The sequence below is a fragment of the Pomacea canaliculata genome, linkage group LG13, assembly GCF_003073045.1.
Source record: "Pomacea canaliculata isolate SZHN2017 linkage group LG13, ASM307304v1, whole genome shotgun sequence".
In the NCBI taxonomy this organism is placed as follows: domain Eukaryota; kingdom Metazoa; phylum Mollusca; class Gastropoda; order Architaenioglossa; family Ampullariidae; genus Pomacea; species Pomacea canaliculata.
In genome coordinates, this window is record NC_037602.1 from 22202027 (window position 1) to 22221226 (window position 19200).

The window sequence follows — 19200 nt, forward strand, 5'->3', positions numbered from 1 at the left end:
CAGCAAGTTTCTACCAAGCTAATTGTCATATTAAATTACTAGCATTAAATATAAAATCCTTCAAGCCACCATACTGTTCAAACGTCCTCCATGCTCTTTTCATACAAACAAGCCAAAACATATACACACACACACTTTATGACAAAGACTAAATAGATAGTACAGAAACGGTAAAGACAGCAGTTTGATCAGTCGTCGCCCCTGCGGTAATCACGTTGATGCAACCCCTTACCTTTGCACAATCTTTACAACATGTACACTCCTCTATTTCAAAAGCAGAAAAGCAAGAAGATGAAGAATGAAGATCGATGAAAATCTCAACAAACTTACCTGCAAGTGCGTTCTCAAATTAGACGTCGACGTCTTGTTCGTTGAGTACTTTTTTGTGCTGCCGCACCCATTCTTGCATTTGAAAGTATACCCACTTTTTGTTGCTTCACAAAATGTAAAAAATTTCAAGTAAGGCTCGAAATTGATGGGTACGTCCACCTTCGTTTTTCAAATGAAACAAAATACCTGTCAAATCGCTTGCGCCACATGGACGACACAGTACTTGCGGTTACTGAGCGTGCGAGACACGTGGGTGTCTGGCTGTCACAACACCGAGCAGTGGCTGTCGTCGTCTTGCTGACACGCTGTCGACGAATGGTCGTGAAAGTAGCCAACATGTAGCAAAGCTACTTTTTTGACGGCTTCTTTCTAAAATGTAGCTGCGGCTACAAACTACTTTTTTTTAATTTGTAGCCGGCTACAGTAGCTGTAGCTAGACTGCTGTAGCTAGACTACAGCTACTTCCCATCCCTGCAAGTCGGCTAGACCCACTTCACACTTGGTCGGCCTGGCCGTCAAATGAGCGTCCCTTAGCAACTTTAGGAGGTCGTGCAGCACGGTGAGGTGTTCCTCCCACGTCTCAGTGGCTATTAGCACGTCGTCCATAAAATTCTCCACTCCCTGCCCCGCGAGTGGCTCTAGCAACTTCCCATCATGCGCGTAAAGACGCCTGGCGCATTTTGTACGCCGAAGGGGATGAAAATTCACTCTGGGTCTGGCATAGGGTTGGCAACAAACTCGGTGATCGCGTTTAATCTCCGATAGTCTACGCAAAACCAGTAGCTGCCGTCCTTCCTTACTAATACGATTGGCGAACAATAGGGCCCCTCCGCTCGTTCCATCAGCCCTAACCTCGCCATTTCCCGTATTCAGCCTTCACTGCCTCTTCCTTGGCGTGAGGCAAGGAATACGGTTTCATTTTCACCGGGACGTTGCTATTCAGTGTGAGTGTAAACTCTGCCAGCGATGTGAGACCTGGTTTGTCCGTCATCACATCTGCAAATTTTTCCAATACGCCTGTGACTTGTTTCTGCTCCGTCGTCAGGTCGTGGCTTACACGCGCGTCCGGTACGTCTCTTCAGACATCGGACAGCTCGGGAGACCGGCTCCATGTGACGTCACTAGCCCCGCCTCCTCGTTGACCACGGCCGCCATCAACAGCATCGCTGGCCTCTCAATATACCGTTTTAGCAAATTCACGTGAAACGTCTTCTCCTTGTTTCCTACTTGCATTCAGCAATTGAGGCCGTTGAGCTTTTCCATAATCACGTAATGCCCCCGCCACCGGACTTGAAGTTTGTTGTACACAGTAGGTATCAACAAGAAGTCACGCACCACTGCCTTGGGATTGTAATGGTTGGCTTGCTTCGCCCGCGCGTCATTCAGGTTCTCGCGAGCCAATCTGCGAATAGTTTCCAGACGCTGCTGTAGGTCGGTGATGTATTCATGACTAGTCTTTGTCGCGTGACCGCCCCCCCCCCCCCAATTGCCCTGTGCACAGGCGAGTCACAGTAACCGTGAACAAAACACACCACCCGCATCTCAAAATAATAATGACAGTAGCACTGAAAAGCGAAACACTGTGAAAAGCGAAACCGTGAAAGGCTAATGACCAGCTTGGTCCAGCGCATGCGCGACACAAGAGATCTGTTTCCGTGCATGAGTTGGCTGTCCAGGGGCTTTAAAGTCCATTCTCTGGCTTGTTTCCGGCTCGTTGCCTGGCCCTTGTTGCAGTTGACGCCGCAATGACTGCACCTCGGCCGACACCTTCCTCACCTGTGCACTCCAGTCTTCGGCGGGGATGGGTTGTGCTGCGTTGACCGCCGCTTGTTGTCCAGCGCCTGTCTTGTGTGCTGGTCCCTCGGTGTCCTGCTCTGCCTGCCGTAAGCCGCGAAATAGTTCGTCCACGTCTCGAACTTGTAGGCAGTTCGGTCCTTTAGGGGTTGTCGTAGGCTGCCCCAGTCTGCAGCGCAGCGTCTCGTTGTAAGCGTGCTTCTCGATCAGGCGTCCGTATGTCTTCTATGCGACACCGGCACTGCGTGACATTTGTTATGTTTGGTGTGCTAACTTGTGACAAACAGAAGATAAACACTCCGAGATAAGCTGTTGTCAGAGGCAGCTCAAATTTCAGAGACTTCAGCTGCTTGTGGGTAGCCTCCGACGCACGGCATATATCAATGCATGACTTGAGAGTAAGCTCAGCTTCTTGCAGCAGGTGCTTTCTGGTTTCATTGTCCTGAAGACCGAGAACAATGCGGTCTCTCAGTAGAGAATCTGCCATATGATCACAGTGGTTACACGTCTTCTGTAGAGTTCGCAGAGTTGCTAGATAGTCTTTAAAACTTTCACCATGTTGTTGGTTTCTCATGTTGAACACATAGTGTTCGTAAGTCTCATTGGTCTTTCCGATGAAGTGATCATCGAATGCGGCAATGATATCCGCAGGAGTGTGACCTTCTCGCAGTTGCATTCCATTGTAAATAGACAGGCCTTCGGGGCCTACAGTGTGTAGGAATACTGCCTTCACGTAGTCAGCATCTTCTTCAGCATGGACACAGGAGATAATACAGTAATTGTTCCACATCTGCTTCGAAGAGCTTCCAGGACTCCTTTGTTCCAGGAGATTTGAGGGGTGGTGGAGGCTCCACCCGGTGTGTGTTGCGCCTTACAGCTTGATTATCCGCCATATTGTTTTCGCGTGGCTTTTCAGTCGAGTCACAAAATATGAGGAATGCACAGCGAATGGAGTGCAGAAAAAAATCTCTCCTTACAGTCGCCAGTTGCACAGGACTAAGACAAACAGCCCGCTGCCACCATGTTATGTTTGGTGTGCTGACTGGTGACCTCAGATACATGAGAGGTATAAGGGACATAACCAAGATATCGTAACAATAAACATATATACAACACAGGCAAAACTTATAAACATATATACAGTGGTACCTCGACATACGAGTTTAATTCGTTCCGTAACCTTGCTCGTATGTCAAATTGCTCGTATCTCAAAGCAATTGTCCCCATAGAAATTAATTCTTTTTTTCCTTTCAACACGTCAGGTAGCAAGTCGGTTAGGGGCTTGGCGATTGCCGAAAACCGTCTCACGAAACACCTATAATAACCTGCAAATCCCAGAAACTATCGTACATCCTCAGGTGTCCTGGGCTCTGCCAGTTTTTCACTTCCTCACATTTTTCAGGATCTGTCTCAACACCAGCCACTCACACGAAATGTCCCACATATTTAACTCGATCCTGTGCGAATGTGCACTTCTTGGGATGCAATTTCATTCCACAATCCCGTAGTCTGTCTAGCACTCTCTCCACTCTTTCCAGATGCTCATCAAACGTACTGGAAAACACAATGATGTCATCGAGAAACACCAGGCATACATGGAGATGTAGGTTCCCCAAACACTCTTCCATGAGGCGTTGATATGTGGCCGATGCATTTGCCAGCCCCATCGCCATGCGATTGTATTCGTAAAATCCGAGAGGCGCAACTGAGAATGCTGTACGCTCTTTGTGTTCCTTGGTTATCTCTACCTGATAGTAACCGCTCTTTAATTTGAGGACAGTGAAATCCTTGCACCCCGCTAAGGCGTCGAGCAATTCCTCTATCTTCGGCAACGCGTACGAGTCTTTGATTGTCCGTGCGTTGAGCTGTCTGTAGTCCACACATTGCCGTAGGCTATCGTCTTTCTTTTTAACCCAGACAACATTCGATGACCAGGGGGAATGTGATGGTCTAATAATCCCACTGTCCAGCAGCTGTTGTAAATGTTCTCTAACCTGTTCGTACATGCCGTTCTTTAAATGGTGTATCATTTGTCAACTGTATTTCATGTTTGACCCTTGTGACATGACCAACATCCGTTTTGCCGGTTGAAAAATTCTCGGGGCGTCCGTTAATTAGGTCTCTGATGCGTGATTGCTGCTCCACTGTCAGATGTGGCGAGATGGTCACCGAGACTACACAGTTTGGTGCCGCCCCAGACACGCACATGGCACCTCCACACTGAACCTTGGCGACTGGCAGAAGTTCGCCTATCACTGTGCATGATGGTAACACCACTGCTTTCACTGTCACATTAGCAATATGCACATCAACCACGCCAAAAGGACTCTTCTAAAATCAAAAAGCAAACTAAATACATGGAAAAATCTCAAAGAAAAAAATTTTCTAACTCTTCGTTAGATGCTTGATTAATTTTTCTAATAATTCTGTTCTTTGTATCTCCATGTTTCTCATAAATTCTGTTCTTTCTATCTCCGTGTTTCTCATAAATTCTATTCTTTGTGTATCCAGTTCTGTTTTTTGTCATTATTGCCATTATTTCTTCCTGTATTGCCAGGTTCCTTACATGAAAACTCTGAAGCTGCTCTGACGATTCGTTGTTCGGTCTTTTCCGTTTCCTGCACACAGGAGTCTCCTGAGACATTCTTTGCTGTTCTTGCTCCTTTTGAGGGGTGGCACATTACTGGGTATTGGAGATCTCCGAGAGAGTGCTTACTGAAAAATAAATATAAATAAATTATGATCAATATATAGGCCTGGAAAACTTAAATATTTCTGGCCTGTATGCCAATGGTAACTGCTCTTGCTGGAACAGTGCATGCATACAAAATGTTCTTAACTGAGCTTTTGGCATATCTAGACTTATCTGTTTGTCACTATTCTCACCAAATACCTGTAGGAAAAGAAACAATGAACAAACGTTTTACTAAATATGGCTATACTAAAACTATGCTTTACTTGCTTGCTTATGTTATAAATGGCTCACTGACCTTTTACACCCCCCAGTGATGATATTGTCACTGGTGGGATGACTGAAGGGTCTCCCTCCAAGATTTCGGCCATTCTGGAATAGTAATTCCACCGTGATCTTCCCTGGCCCGTTTTCTTGTTCGAGTATACTATAGCTTCGTAGCTGTTGGGATACAAGATAAAAGTACTAAACATGATTGCATATATTATTATGTATCCAGACAAATTTCCCAGGGCTACAATAAAAAATTCTACTCAAGGTTGCTTGGTATTGGTGGGGTCTTGTTTACTGGTTAAATGAATGTATTGTAATAAATAAATTTAAACCCGCAGAACCTTAAACAAAAACTTGTGATGTTTTGTTTCTCAGATCTCTGGAAAAATGTTGCACTCAAAGACAGAAAACCCAATGATTTTGTAGGAACTCACTGTATTTTCATATTGCTCCATTTCTTTTTATGTGCTGTGTGAGCAAAGTGGCATCCTGAGGCTGCAATTTCAGAGGCAATCCTCTTCCACACTTCTATTTTCTTCATAGTAGGAAGTGCGAATTCTTTCGTATGTTTGGCATAAGTGTCCATGAGGAGAAGGATCACCCCATGGCCCCACTGATTTTCCCCATTCTTTTCTGTAAAAATATTAAATCAATTCATCAGGAATAAAAACAGGAAAATAAAAACCAGAATAACATAGTGATATGCATAGTAAATGCAACAGTATCAGATTCAAACTTAAAGCTTTGATTCTAAACATCAAAGAATAGGGTAGTTGTACTATTTTATTCTGTTGGAAAGATAGCTCAATGTGCACATTATTTCCAAAGTTGGGTTATTTGTGAAAATCATTACAGCCCCACATTAAAACACCTATTCATGGTATTTATTACACTGAAAAATTACCTTTATCACCACCTTCAGCATTTTCATTTTGCTGTATTGGCACATGCAGTTGCCTTAACTTCACACCACTTCTTTCCTTTACCTCTGTGACTTGGTAGGAGGTAAGAGCTACATTATTTTCGCTGGCCAACTGACCGGCAAGACGCTGGAGATAGAAATTTCCTTCTTTACTTCGGTACTCAGCACACTCCAATCCGACTACACATTGTCTGAAATTGCTCCCGCTAAAGACATAAATATGTTTCCACATAAATAATAGGGTATTTTCACCACTAATCATTAAAACCACTTTGTATACGGTCCCAATACTCCTTTTTAACGGGAGCGTCAAAGAAACTCTCATATGCAAACTTGAAACCGATAACAATCTCCGCCATTTTGAATAGAAAGCGTAGAACCTCCAAAGGTGTGCCAGCTTCTGGCGATGGAGTGTGTCCGTCACGGTCGATACAGTGGCCCCCATAATCAGTAGCGCTACCGTGGCCACACCTTCGACCTAAACATCTACACACGTGCTCTGTCCTATTTGTTTTTATAAGAGGGGCTCAGTGCTGCGGGTTGCCCCTTTCTGTAGGCCAGGTGGTCAATGCGCACCCTACACTCCACTTGTATGTGGCCCGTGCCACCACACCTGAAGCAAGTGGGCCCGTCTTCATAGTAGTAGAGGCGTGGTGGCCGCTGGGTTGGCGCTCTCCCCGCCGCAGGTTCGTTGCCTGGCTCTTGCTGCAGTTGGCGCCGCAACGAGTGCACCTCGGCCGACAGCTTCCTCACCTGTGCACTCACGTCTTCGGCGGGGGTGGGTTTTGCTGCGTTAATCCAAAAACCGAGAAAGGAAAGTGAAAGCTTAGGAAATTATTTTTATATAAGCCTTTCATGTAATTTGCCTATATAATGGAAATATAACCATCTTTAATGTGTTACTACATATAACTTTAACATAACTAATAAATTTTTTTCACTTTTTAACATGTCAATATAGTTGTCTTGTATACCCAAATGTTGACTAGGCTTCAATGAAATACACAGTAATTTTAAAAAAAGTGTCAGTTATGACCACTTACCAGTAGTTGAGTTAAAGCGCCGATGTCGGCCTCCATCCCTGTCCCTGGCACTAATAAACCATTTACGTGCCACAGCATTTATTTCCATTTCTATTGCTTGTGGAAACATTCTCCTGACTGCATCTATAATTTGAGAGGAAAAAAAAAACATTGTATAAAAAGAAAACAACCGTCCAAGCTCTATCCTCTAATAGATGATAAATGAGGGGAAAAAAAAAGCCCCAACAGAAACTATAACGTCTCTCTACCTTGCTGGGAAGAAACACCACTGTATGTCTACAAAAATTCAGCAAACTACTGTGATTGTGAAGTAGTTTAGAGAAAACTCTCCTTTTTTATGCTATTGCATGTTTACTACCTAAACTTTGTACACTTTATTACCACTAAAAATTGCTATTTCTTTTCACATTTCATTATCTATATGCCTTTACAGTGGCACTGATAAAGTGTGACACAATTTCAATATTAAATGTTCACATACTGGAAATATTTTCCACAAACACAGTAAAGCAAACTCACCCATCATTACTCCTCGTACTCTGAGTGCAAGGAATCCTTTTTTCCCCTTGACTTCAGAGAAATTGTACTGAAGTGCAAGGGGAGTTGAGAATATTCTCCTCAATATGCTGCACAAAGTTGCAACATTCCTCCCCCTCCCTCCCCCCAATGCAGGAGAGATACTTCATCTGAAAAGTAAATAAAATGCTACAATACTGAGGTATGTGACCAAAAGCTCATGTTAATGCCTGCTGTCATGACACTGTTATGACAGAATTGAGACACACTTAAATGATGCAGCACTCTTGAATAAAAAACCAGTAATATCTCTATTAAAAAACCCTAAAGAAAATAGCTGCTGCTGCAAAACTTACCATTCTCATTCTCATCTTATGATCCTCCAGATTGTCCTCCATCCTTTGCAGGTCTTCCTCTGTCTTTAGAGGAAACGAAAAATCCTCCGATGCTGTTTCGCTGAAGTGTTGGTCATCATTGACCTTTTGTATGAGCAGCAGCTGGTTCATCTTTTCCTCTAAGCGTTGCTGCCCGCCATCATTTCTTCTAGTAATTTGAAAACTCGCTCAAGTGTTCTTTCTGCACTCAAAACAAAAACAACATCAAATATAACCTGTGCATATGGGGTTTTGTAGACTAAGACAAAAACTTCACAAAAGAACATCACCTTTTGACTTGTCACAATTTAGCTTTTCAACGATAAATTTTGTACATGCTATTCTCTTAAACTACATTCTAATGAACTTAAATGAACTAAATATTTTACCTATAGAATCATTTTCACGGACTGGTACAGCAGTCTCTGCAAGTAAAAATGTTTAAATTTCATCACGTTGCCACACATGATTAGTGATTTGCAACTTCCTTCCACATGACGAAGGTTTCAACCACTGTTAAAATGCAAGATACAATTATAAAGCATGTGTAAAAGTAATGCATAAAACCGCACAAACCTTGACTTGTCCTAGATGCAGCATTTGATGCTGCCCCTTGTACTGGAAGCTGTTGAGTCTTAGATATAAATGACAGTTTTGGCAGCTGCAGCTCCTCAGAGTGCCTTGAAGAGAAGGAGAGAGGAAGGGAGGAAAACACAGGGATAATGTCTGTAGCTGAGGCAATATGATCAATGTTGAAAGTTTCAGTCTCATGTCAGATTCCACGTTCAACCGACTTCTCTTGTTTGTTTTTAGTCCCACGAGAGTTAAAAATCCAATCTCGCAGCAGTACGTTGTTGGAAATGGCAGTAGATGCTTCACAGCGATGTCAGCAAGTCCCCCGTACTCAGATCGTGCATGAAGCCAAAAGTCTGTCAAACATTTCTCAGCAAACAACACTTTTAGCGAAGCATCCGAAGCAAGTTCGGCCAGAAAAATCTCATGCGAAGCTGGCTTATTGCGTTGCCGAAATGCGTATGAAATAAATCTTTGTGGACCCCTTCTAAGGCTTGTCTCCGGTGCGAAAATGGTACTACCAACTGCCATCTAACATCACCTTCTTCTTCCACTTTACGGTAAAGACACCATTTCTCATTTGCAACCGTCTTTGCTCACGAGCAAACACCTTTAGCTCGAGATTACCCTGGGTCTGAGGCAATGTGGTCAACTGCGTTCTGGTCTCCATGCTGCGAATAACAACAGCCAGATTTCTATCTGCCAACTGGAATTTCCTCCACTGATCTCTTTGAGATGGCTCAGTGCCTGCCCCCATACCTTTGGGGTCCAAAACGTCGTCGGGAATCAAGAATGGGTCCATGACCATCTGTTGTACAACAGGGACGAACTCATCTTCTGTGACATCAACAGCAGGCTGTGACTTACTGTCTCGGGTTCCTTGACTGGAGGCACGAGCTTCACAACTCTGTGGAATACTCATCTTGTACATCTTCAAAATTTGCTGTCTCCACTATCATGTTGAAGCCGTTGATGCGGAAATCCTCCTGGGCATTTCTTCCTCCTACATCTTCTCCTTCGTATTGTTCGTAATCAAACATTCTCCTTCTCTTTCTAATTCGTGTAGCTTTAAAAACTGGTTCTGTATCCAAATCCTCTGCAATTTCTCTTGCATTAATCAGAGAGCTTGAAAATCCATTTTGACGATAATCTGTCAGTCATGTGCAAATGCCCTCGAATTTGAAATTCTTCTAGCCCTATTCCTCCGACAGTTTGACCAATGCTCATAAAGTTTCCAGCCTGCCTCACAGCTTTCACGCTGTCTACACGACACTATCGTGTTTCACTCAGGTCTGTCACAAACTGACGCAAGATTTCCCACCTTTTTTACAATCGTTGCAGGATGCGAAAAATGTGGACAGCATTTGGCCATATCACCAAGTAGGAGGTTGTAACTGTGACATGCACAGGGGAAATCGTGGATTTATTTCCCTAAGACGCGCTTGGACTCCAGACTTTTCTCCTTTCATGTTGGCACCGTTGTCGTAACCTTGGCCACGTATATCAGCAAAATCTAGCCCCAGTTTTTCTAGCTCTTCTAGAAGGACATTAGTCAGATTCTCTCCCGTACTTTCAGAAACAACAATGAAATCAATGAAATGTTCATAGACTCCTGGAGGAACGTCTGAAACGTACCGTATTGTTAACGACATTTGCTCCTCGTGGCTGATGTCAGAGATGTGCAGTCTAGTATCACACTAAAGTGCAGATTTTATTCTCTTGATGATAGTCGATTGCACCTTGTTTCCCATGAGAGAAATCAGTTCATTCTGAATTCGATTTCCCAAGTAGTGATCATGAATTTCACCGGTCATTGCCCTTCTCAAGTGCTCTTGCATGATCGGATCAAATCGAGCAATCAGCTAAACTAGCCCAAGAAAGTTACCATTGTGTGGCTCATACAGTTTGTCGACTGATCCACAGAATGCCATGTTGTGTTCTGCTAGGAACTGCACTTTTTCACTATAAGCAACAACGCACAAATTTAATGGTATGTGATAGCATCACAAATTAAAATACTCATCAAATAGATATATGTCTGAAATTTTTAAGACGATAAATTTGTGAATCCTTAAAACTAATTGCATAAAGTAAATTAAAAGAGTAGAAAAAAATACGTCCTCAAGTTTGCTCCAATTCAACAGTTTCCTAAGCTTCCCAGCCTGCAAGATTTCATCGGCCCCGTAAGGGCACCTTTCGGGCTGAGAAATGGGGCCGTTAAGGGAAGTTACACTCCCAGCCCTCCGTATTATGGGAGCCTAAACGGCATCGGCCCCTTGCAGGTCTTGGGAGAAATAACTCCCTCAGCCCTTCTAAGCCCCACCCTAAAAACACCTCTCAGCCCTTCATAATCCCTCTGCCCTTCCAAACCCCACCCTAAAAACACCTCGCAGCCCTTCATAATCCCTCTGCCCTTCCAAACCCCACCCTAATCATTACTATCTTGAAAACAAATTAGCACATACATATACAAGCAAAAATATTTGTTGCAAATGCCTCACACACACACACAAACAAAATACAATATTGAAATATTGAAAACAATTTATCAGATACACATATACAAGCAAACAATAAACTTGGTTTTAATTATTATTTAAAATTTTTCAAAGTTTTCAGGTTAGTTGTCGCGAAAGCCTAACAAAACAAACAATCATTACAATATTTAAAACAAATGATCATGAACAAGCAAAATATAATAATGGTTTTAAATTCATTTTATCAAATACAGTACTTAAAATCAGTCTTAATTTCCTTATGCATGTACATTCATAAACTACTATAATACAACCTCTTCTTGGGTAGCAGTGGAGAAGATTGAAGATTTTCTTCGTCCGAGTCAGATGAAGATACACATCTAAAATATTAGAAACAAAAATAAGTGCAATGTTCTACAATGTGCTTGTTAAATGGCATGTACCTATTTTCACATAACAATGAGGATTTACAAAGCCCTTTTCTAACCATTTGCTTAGAGCACTTTACACGAATAATAGATTGAACCAAGACCCATGCACCCATATTAACATTCTCACACACATATTGTACATGCTCATGGTTAGGACAGGGTCTTTTAGAAGATAAAAATAAAATTATAGATCATGAGATAAATATGGTAGATAGGAAACTGTAAGAGATGCTAAACCTTTTATAATTCAGGCGCCTTTGCCTCTGTCCCGACAGTGCACCATCCGACGCACTTGCTATGTCTGAATAGCCTTCGAGCAGCTGTTTCAGCTTTTCAGCTGCCCTTGGATAGTCATCTACAAAAATTTGTACACATATATAGCATTTGAGGTTTTCATGGCATACAAAGTTCAAATGAAATTTTTTATTTAGCATTTAATATGCCTTGAATATACTTACCAGTTTGATATTTGATCGTCATATATGGGAAAAGATCCCAGGTCTCCCTCGGCTCTAAGCAGTCTGTGACTGCTCGCTTGTATGGTTTGTTTGGCCAGCAGCATTGATGGCTCTCTTGTACTATCCACTTACTTGGGACAATACTGGTTTCAATGCCGTCTTGTCCCTCAAAATCGATAATAGCATATTTCTTCATCTATAATCAATCAAAAACATCATCTCAAATCAAACATTTTACAGATTACAAATGCAATAAACAGGGACATTGTTCAAACCACAATGTGTCAAAAATAAACTTGCAGCCTGAAACATAGATACATACTTTATGCCTGTGCTACTGGAAGTGCGACATATTTAGTTTTATATGGAAGAAGTATTATTTTTCTTTCAATTTCTGAGAGAGCAACAGTTTCAAATACACCTGTCAAACCAGATACTTTAAATATGTTTAACTTGGAAGAATTAAGGGGATATGCGAAAAAGTCGGTTGATGAGGAAAAACGCTCAACTACTAAAAACAATGTCTGTAGTGTTGACAGGCACTAAAATGTTTCTAATCAAGCAGATTGAACCTTTGACTTGTATGCAGTTGTTACCTGCTGTGACAGAAAAAAACAAATTGTTTGAATTAATTTGTTGAAACTGTTGAGCATCCCTCATCTCAAGTGGAAGAGGACCCAAATTTCGTTTCATTGAAATTTCATTGCACAATGGGGATTTACGCTTAAAATACAAATTATTTGACTTCATTTCACTTAAATGCTTGATAACTTGCTGGAGTGGATACCGTGGACTTGACACTAATCGCTTTAGTCTGCTTAAAAAGTTTTCAAATGGGAATGCAGAGTAGGCATCCAAAGGGCCAAACAGTTTTACATCTTCAGCAATATGCACCAGGCCATGTACATTATACACAAGAAAGTCTTTCCCATAAAAATCTGCAGCTTGAGAAACAAACATACACAGTAGCTCATTAGCATAATCAGCATTAGTGTGACAAAGTTTTGAATCGCACAGACACTTGATAGCAACAAAAAGCAAAAGGAAATGTTGGATAAGTTGAGAAGAAATACTTCCTTTCAAAACAACAATGCTAGTGTATAGCAAGAACTGTCTAAATTCTGTAGCCTTCCACCTGTCCAGTTCATTCAGACTGTGACACTTTCGTGAAAATTCACGTGCCAGATATTCTTTAAGACCAAGAAGAAAATGAGAAATTTGAAAAATATTTTGTTGACCAAGGCAAAATCCTTTACAACTGGGCTTTTAATCCAGTACCAAAGCAACCTTCTAGTTACACCTAAGCAAACAAGATGCATGTAATCAAGAGGAAACTGAGTAACCATTCCACAAGACAGATCTTTAAATGGAGAATGACCTGTATGGTGTGACTCTTGTGCCATTTCATCAAACTGAACATCAGTACGCAGTGGGGCATTTATATCAGGAAAAGTCATCTCACCATACCAGACACCTTTTTGCGAACATTTATCACACCCATAATAACCTGTGTGACTTTTCACTTGCTTGACAAAAGCTCTAGCAGGTGTGTCACAAATAATACATGACAAAGATATTGATATTTTCGCAGCTACTCCAGGAAGACAGTGATAGCCTTCTTGTGCAGCACACATCTCTGTAACAAAATCATGCAAATACTCTTGAATATCACTTGGTTTTTCTTTGCCACAGTAAAGTCCAATTACAAAAGGATCAGAGACAAAAGGACCAGAGACACGACCAAGGATGGGCCAGAACTGAGTCCCTGATGACTTAAAAAGTGGCAAGCCATCAATATTAATTTGAAGCATTAAATGGCAACTACCTAAATTTAAATTCAAACCTGAAACAGTAGCAGCAAGTGAATTCAAAATACCAAAATGGTAATACGAACCAGACCCAACAGCTTTTAGTATAAAATTCTGTGGAGTTTTCATTAGTGTTCTGGGTCTTTTGGAAGAGATGGATGATGTTGTTGAGGTAGAGACAAAAGTTCTCCAACTGCTGTCATAGGAATGTTGTTTTTGGACACCTCAGACCGATGTGTAACTTTTCTGACTGATCCTCATGTTAGGTCTGGTAGGTTTCAATTGCATATGGCTTAGTAGCAACAAAACGGACGTCCACCTTGAGGGTTTTACTACCATTATGCATGACAGGAATAACGAAAACACGGAAAAAATAAAGGCGGAGAGCTGTGCATATTCATAAACAACAACTGGGCCTCGGAGTTCACGATATGTGAACCAACTAGCAATGTGTTTTATGAAATCCTGACTGTCCGTTTTGTTGCTACTAAGCCATATGCAATTGAAACCTACCAGACCTAACATGTAATGCATACACACATACTTTCAGTCTTATATACATATTTCCACATATATTAATGTAGTTTTCTTTTGCATAATTTTAATTTTCACTTTTCGGCTTTTGTTCTAGAATTCCTGCTACTTCACATACAACAGATGATTCAGAAGGAAAGATTTAAATTCTTGATGAAGGAAATAACAGTTGGAACAACAGACTTAGAAAAACTTAAGAAAAAATATGGCGACCCACCAAGGCTTAAAAATCACTCTGTACTATGTATTTCAAATTTAAATTTGTTTCATTACAATTCAAAACTAAATGTCCCTCTGTGTCAGTAGTATAGTAATAAGTTGACATAAAGCTACCTACCTCGTTCTTTGTAATTAAAATGTTAATGCGAGGAATGCAGTTGTTTTTGACGAGATATTAGGGTGGTAATATCTGGATCAATGTTGGAAAGTTTCAGTCTCATGTCAGATTCCACGTTCAACCGACTTCTTTTGTTTGTTTGTTTTTAGTCCAATTTTAGTCGTTTTGTTTTAACAGTACTTTGTTGGCAATGGCAGTAGATGCTTCACAGCGATGTCAGCAAGTCCCCGGTACTCAGATCGTACATGAAGCCAAAAGTCTGTCAAACATTTCTCAGCAAAACAACACTTTCAGCAAACCATCCGAAGCAAGTTCCACAAGACTATCAACATCCCTTGAAGAAAGTTTTGTACTGACCGCTGCACTCATGTTTGCAAATGGATTTCTGATCCATTCAGATATTGTCTCGGGCTCTGGAAAATAAATTCTGAATTGCTCATGCAGACCATGTAGGTGTGATTTGAAGTTCGCAACAATCTGCTCATCAATTTTCTGCGGTGAAGTCACAAGAAAATCACTGAGGGTTGGGAATAATTCTCGACGATCGAGGCGATGACACCACAGCCCCAATGTTATACACATCGCCTTTACTTTGTCTTGAACGTGACAGATTGTGACATCTCTGCCCATTCACACTGCTAACAATGTCAGCCAGCTACGCCAACTGACCAAGCCATGAACAGCCATGCATGCAATCCCACAAGTAGAAAGCTTGATTACACTCGCGCAAACAAATGTGAACCTCCTCGTGCAGTTCAAAGAGACAAGTGGGCACTCTCCCACGCGACAACCAACGAACTTCTGTAAGAAAAAGAAGCTTGGTGTGTTCACTTCCCATCTCTTCACATAAAGCTTTAACAATCCGTGCGTTCAAAGGGCGCCCTTTGATGAAGTTTATGATTTTTATTGATTCCTCCATTACTCTTTAAGATCGACGGACATTTTTTTTTTTTTTGAGAGCTGTTCTCCATGAATGCAACTGAGTTACTGCTGCCAGTGGAGCAACTGTTTTGATACGTGCGGTCAAGCCTTTGATCTTTCCCGTCATTGACTCAGCACCATTACCGACACATCGCTTCCAGTCAACTTTGTTACTCACAATGTAATTGTTCAGAATCTTGAAAATGTCCTCTCAGTTGTATAGGTCGGCAAAGTCATCATGAACAGCGCCTAAGTATTCCTACCTGACACATGCCAAAAGGTTTGCTTCGTTGGCTATGTCAGTAGACTCATCAAGCTGAAGCGCCAAGTACTGACTTTGACATGTCTTGATAGCAGCTGCCACTCCACACTGTCAGCCATGGCTGTTATTCCACGTTTCACGGTATCGTTTGAAAGAGGGACTTTGTTGATGGCATTTGTCGCCTTTTCACCAAGCATGAGTTCTGTCATCAGTCTGGCAGCAGGTTTGATTGCGTTCTCTGCAACAGTTGGTCTTTGCCGGTCTTGGCGATCAACAGCGAAGCTGTGTAGGATGCCTGTGTAGCCTCAGTGTTTTCATCGCCAGAAGCAACAAGGTGCAGCATTCCCTTATTTTGTTGCAGCTCTTTGCATTTATTCTCGAAAAACTCCAGAGGCTTATCAACATATTGGCAGTGCTTGGGTTCAAAATGACTTCAGTTTGGAGGGTTTCATTGCTCCATTGGCCAGAATTTCACAGCATAAAACACATTGCAGGTTAGAGACTTCTTTATCACCTGTCCAAAAAAGTTCCATGCTCAAATAATCAGTGCTATATTTTCTTTTCACTTGTTTTGGGTTGTTTTCAATGCTGGAATGTCGCCACTTCTTGTGTGTACCACTTCTTTTCTTCACAGCTTGTATGATGCTGTCTTTGTTGCTATTATCTTGAGCAGAAGTTGAAAATATCAGGTGCGTCTTCCACTTCCTGGCTAATGTCTTGTGCTTTGCAGCTCGTAAGCCTGTCAGTAGAACAGAGTGGTTGATTGGGATCACAAACGACCTCAGCCTCCCTTCTGCATCTTGTTTGCACTTTCACAGTCTCCAGCATCCGGGGATTTACGTTTCAAGGTCCCTGATTTCAGCCAGCATCCATAATAACCCTTCGGCTTGAAAATACTGAGAAATAATACTTGGAAAGAGGTCTTCTCGCCAGCACGCAGATTAGGAAAGTGGTCAGCCTTCCTTCCTACGGGGAAGTTGTCTTTGCCGGCGTGGTCTCCTTTCATGTTTGACCGACTCAGGCAAGCTGGCACATACTAAAAATCTTCAACAGAGTCGTCCGTCACGCGTCACTGTTGAAAATTGATGACCGCCTGCCTTGACCATCTTGGCAGGCCATTATCAGGTGCGGTGGTAACTTGACTAGCTGACGTGTCCGACACAAGTTTTCTACAAGCCTATCTGGCGATTTAAACATCACTTTGCTGATATATGACGACTGTCAGCCGCGGACCACCTGACTTATTCCTGCGGACCACTAGTGGACCACACTTTGAGAACCACTGCTTTAGGGGTTGCCGTAGGCCTCCCATAGCCTGCAGCGCAGCGTCTCGTTGTAAGGGCCCTAGTAGCATTTGAAGGAAGGTCCATATAGGACCCATATGGGAATATATGTCCATATGGGAAACCTATGTCGCGTACACCCCCAGCGTCCACGGAGCACCCCTATGTGCATCGAAATTTCTGCTTATATCGGTCCTGTATGGGTTACCTATATTGGCGGGGGAGAACAAGTGCAATTGATCGCTTGAGGTCGAACACGTGCAATTGATCGCTTGAGGTTGAACCTTTCCACTCAGATGCTGGAGAAGAAAAGGGCAAATCCAAACGCAAATTTGTAAATGGCGGCAGCCTTGCGCGCTCGCACATCAATCGGCTCTTCCGGTCGCTATGTAGTACGCCATTGGCTAAAAGTCATTGCCATTATTAGGGGTTATTTCCCCTCGTTGCTGTTAGAGTACTCTCCCCCGCCAATATAGGTAACCCATACAGGACCGATATAAGCAGAAATTTCGATGCACATAGGGAACCCGGTACTACACCACCGCAAAAAAAAAATAAATAAATAAATAAATAAAAAAAAAAGCGCAAACGCGCACAAATTGTAACACAGCAGTAAAAAAAAAAAAAACCACCGCGCACCGCAGCACAGTACAGTCAGTTAAACGTAGTTTCCCCTGAGTCTTTAATTCTTAACACAGAACAGGGGCTTGAGGCGCTTAGTACACAGTCTCAGGAGCTGGTTCACAGTACAGTTCCCTTTCTGAATGCAGGTGTAGAACCCGTAGACGTAAACGTCACAAATGAAGAAGTGCAGAATGGTTGATTATATCTCAGACGAATGCTCGTCAAACAAAAAAAAAAGGCGTGGAGCCAGGACATAAGGCACGCACACATAGCACGTATACACAGGAAGTACGCAGTAAATACACACCAAGGGCGTGCACCCCGGACATACACAAAAAGCCTGAAATAAATAAAAGAACAACAGTCACTAAAAGACTACCGGAAAAAATAACAAAACATCCCCCTCCATGACCCCCTTAAACCAAGACATGAAATAGCCCTAAATTACACACATACAAAAATAAACTTATAAGGAGTAAACACATACTTGCGTATCCTAATGCTCAGGCGTGTGCAGCCTCTCATCCAAAAACAAACATAACAATGGGGAAAATATGCACTCACCCACATGGCTTATGTTAATGACCGACGGTCACCCCGAGAAGAAACGGAAGCACACTCCCGTAGACACTAGATGTCACAGCCGAATGCTGTCATTCCGCCACCCTCCTCACTTTCCACAAGTCCCGGTGGTCACTGCTGGCATCAACTCGCTAGTACAACCAGCCTCTCAGTGCCCACAAGCTTGGGTCAGTCGTGGCAGAGCATACAACCGGCACCTTGCCTCACAACACAGACTCCAGCCATCTTCTCAAAAAACTCTCCGCTCTTACTCAGCGCCTTGGTAAAACATCCCCCACCAGCAGCAACCAGCCCTCGAGCAGCTCTCTCGAGACGTAGTAAGACTGTGACGTCAGGTGCTGCTACAGACAACGGGCGAAGGCCTTGACCTTTTCCCGCGAACTGGACAAAAATAGCCTGAAAACAAACGTTAACTGTCGTCTGCTGTCAGCTACCTTTCCAATACAGGAGCGTCCCCCCCCGCGCTGAGAGAGATGCAGACCTAGACGAAATCATGACACGCGACAACCTATATAGGCCTATCACCGAAAGCGCAAACGGGCCTACATCGGGCCGGGCTTCCTATATGGGAAGCCCATGTGAACCTAGATACCTTTTCCAGCTATTATTGGTAATTTTAGGTATTTTGGCATATTCTGATTTACATTGTTTTTAAATCAGGATATGCCAAAATTCCTAGAAAAACCAATAATATCAAATACATCAAAATAACCCTATAAATGCAAAACAAAATGTTACAAAAAACAAACATGATTTGTCGTTTACTTATGTTTATTGCTAATTAAAAAATAATAAAATATATGGAAATTTTTTTTTTAAATTGACAGGTTATGTGCAAGAATTTTACGGACAAATGTACACCTTTACATGTCCCCCAATGCATTCCCCTCCCCAGAACTATTTAATAATAATCGTCTGTGCTCGGGTGCCCTTTCTCGTCTTCCGTTGTCTCGATCTCGTGCACCA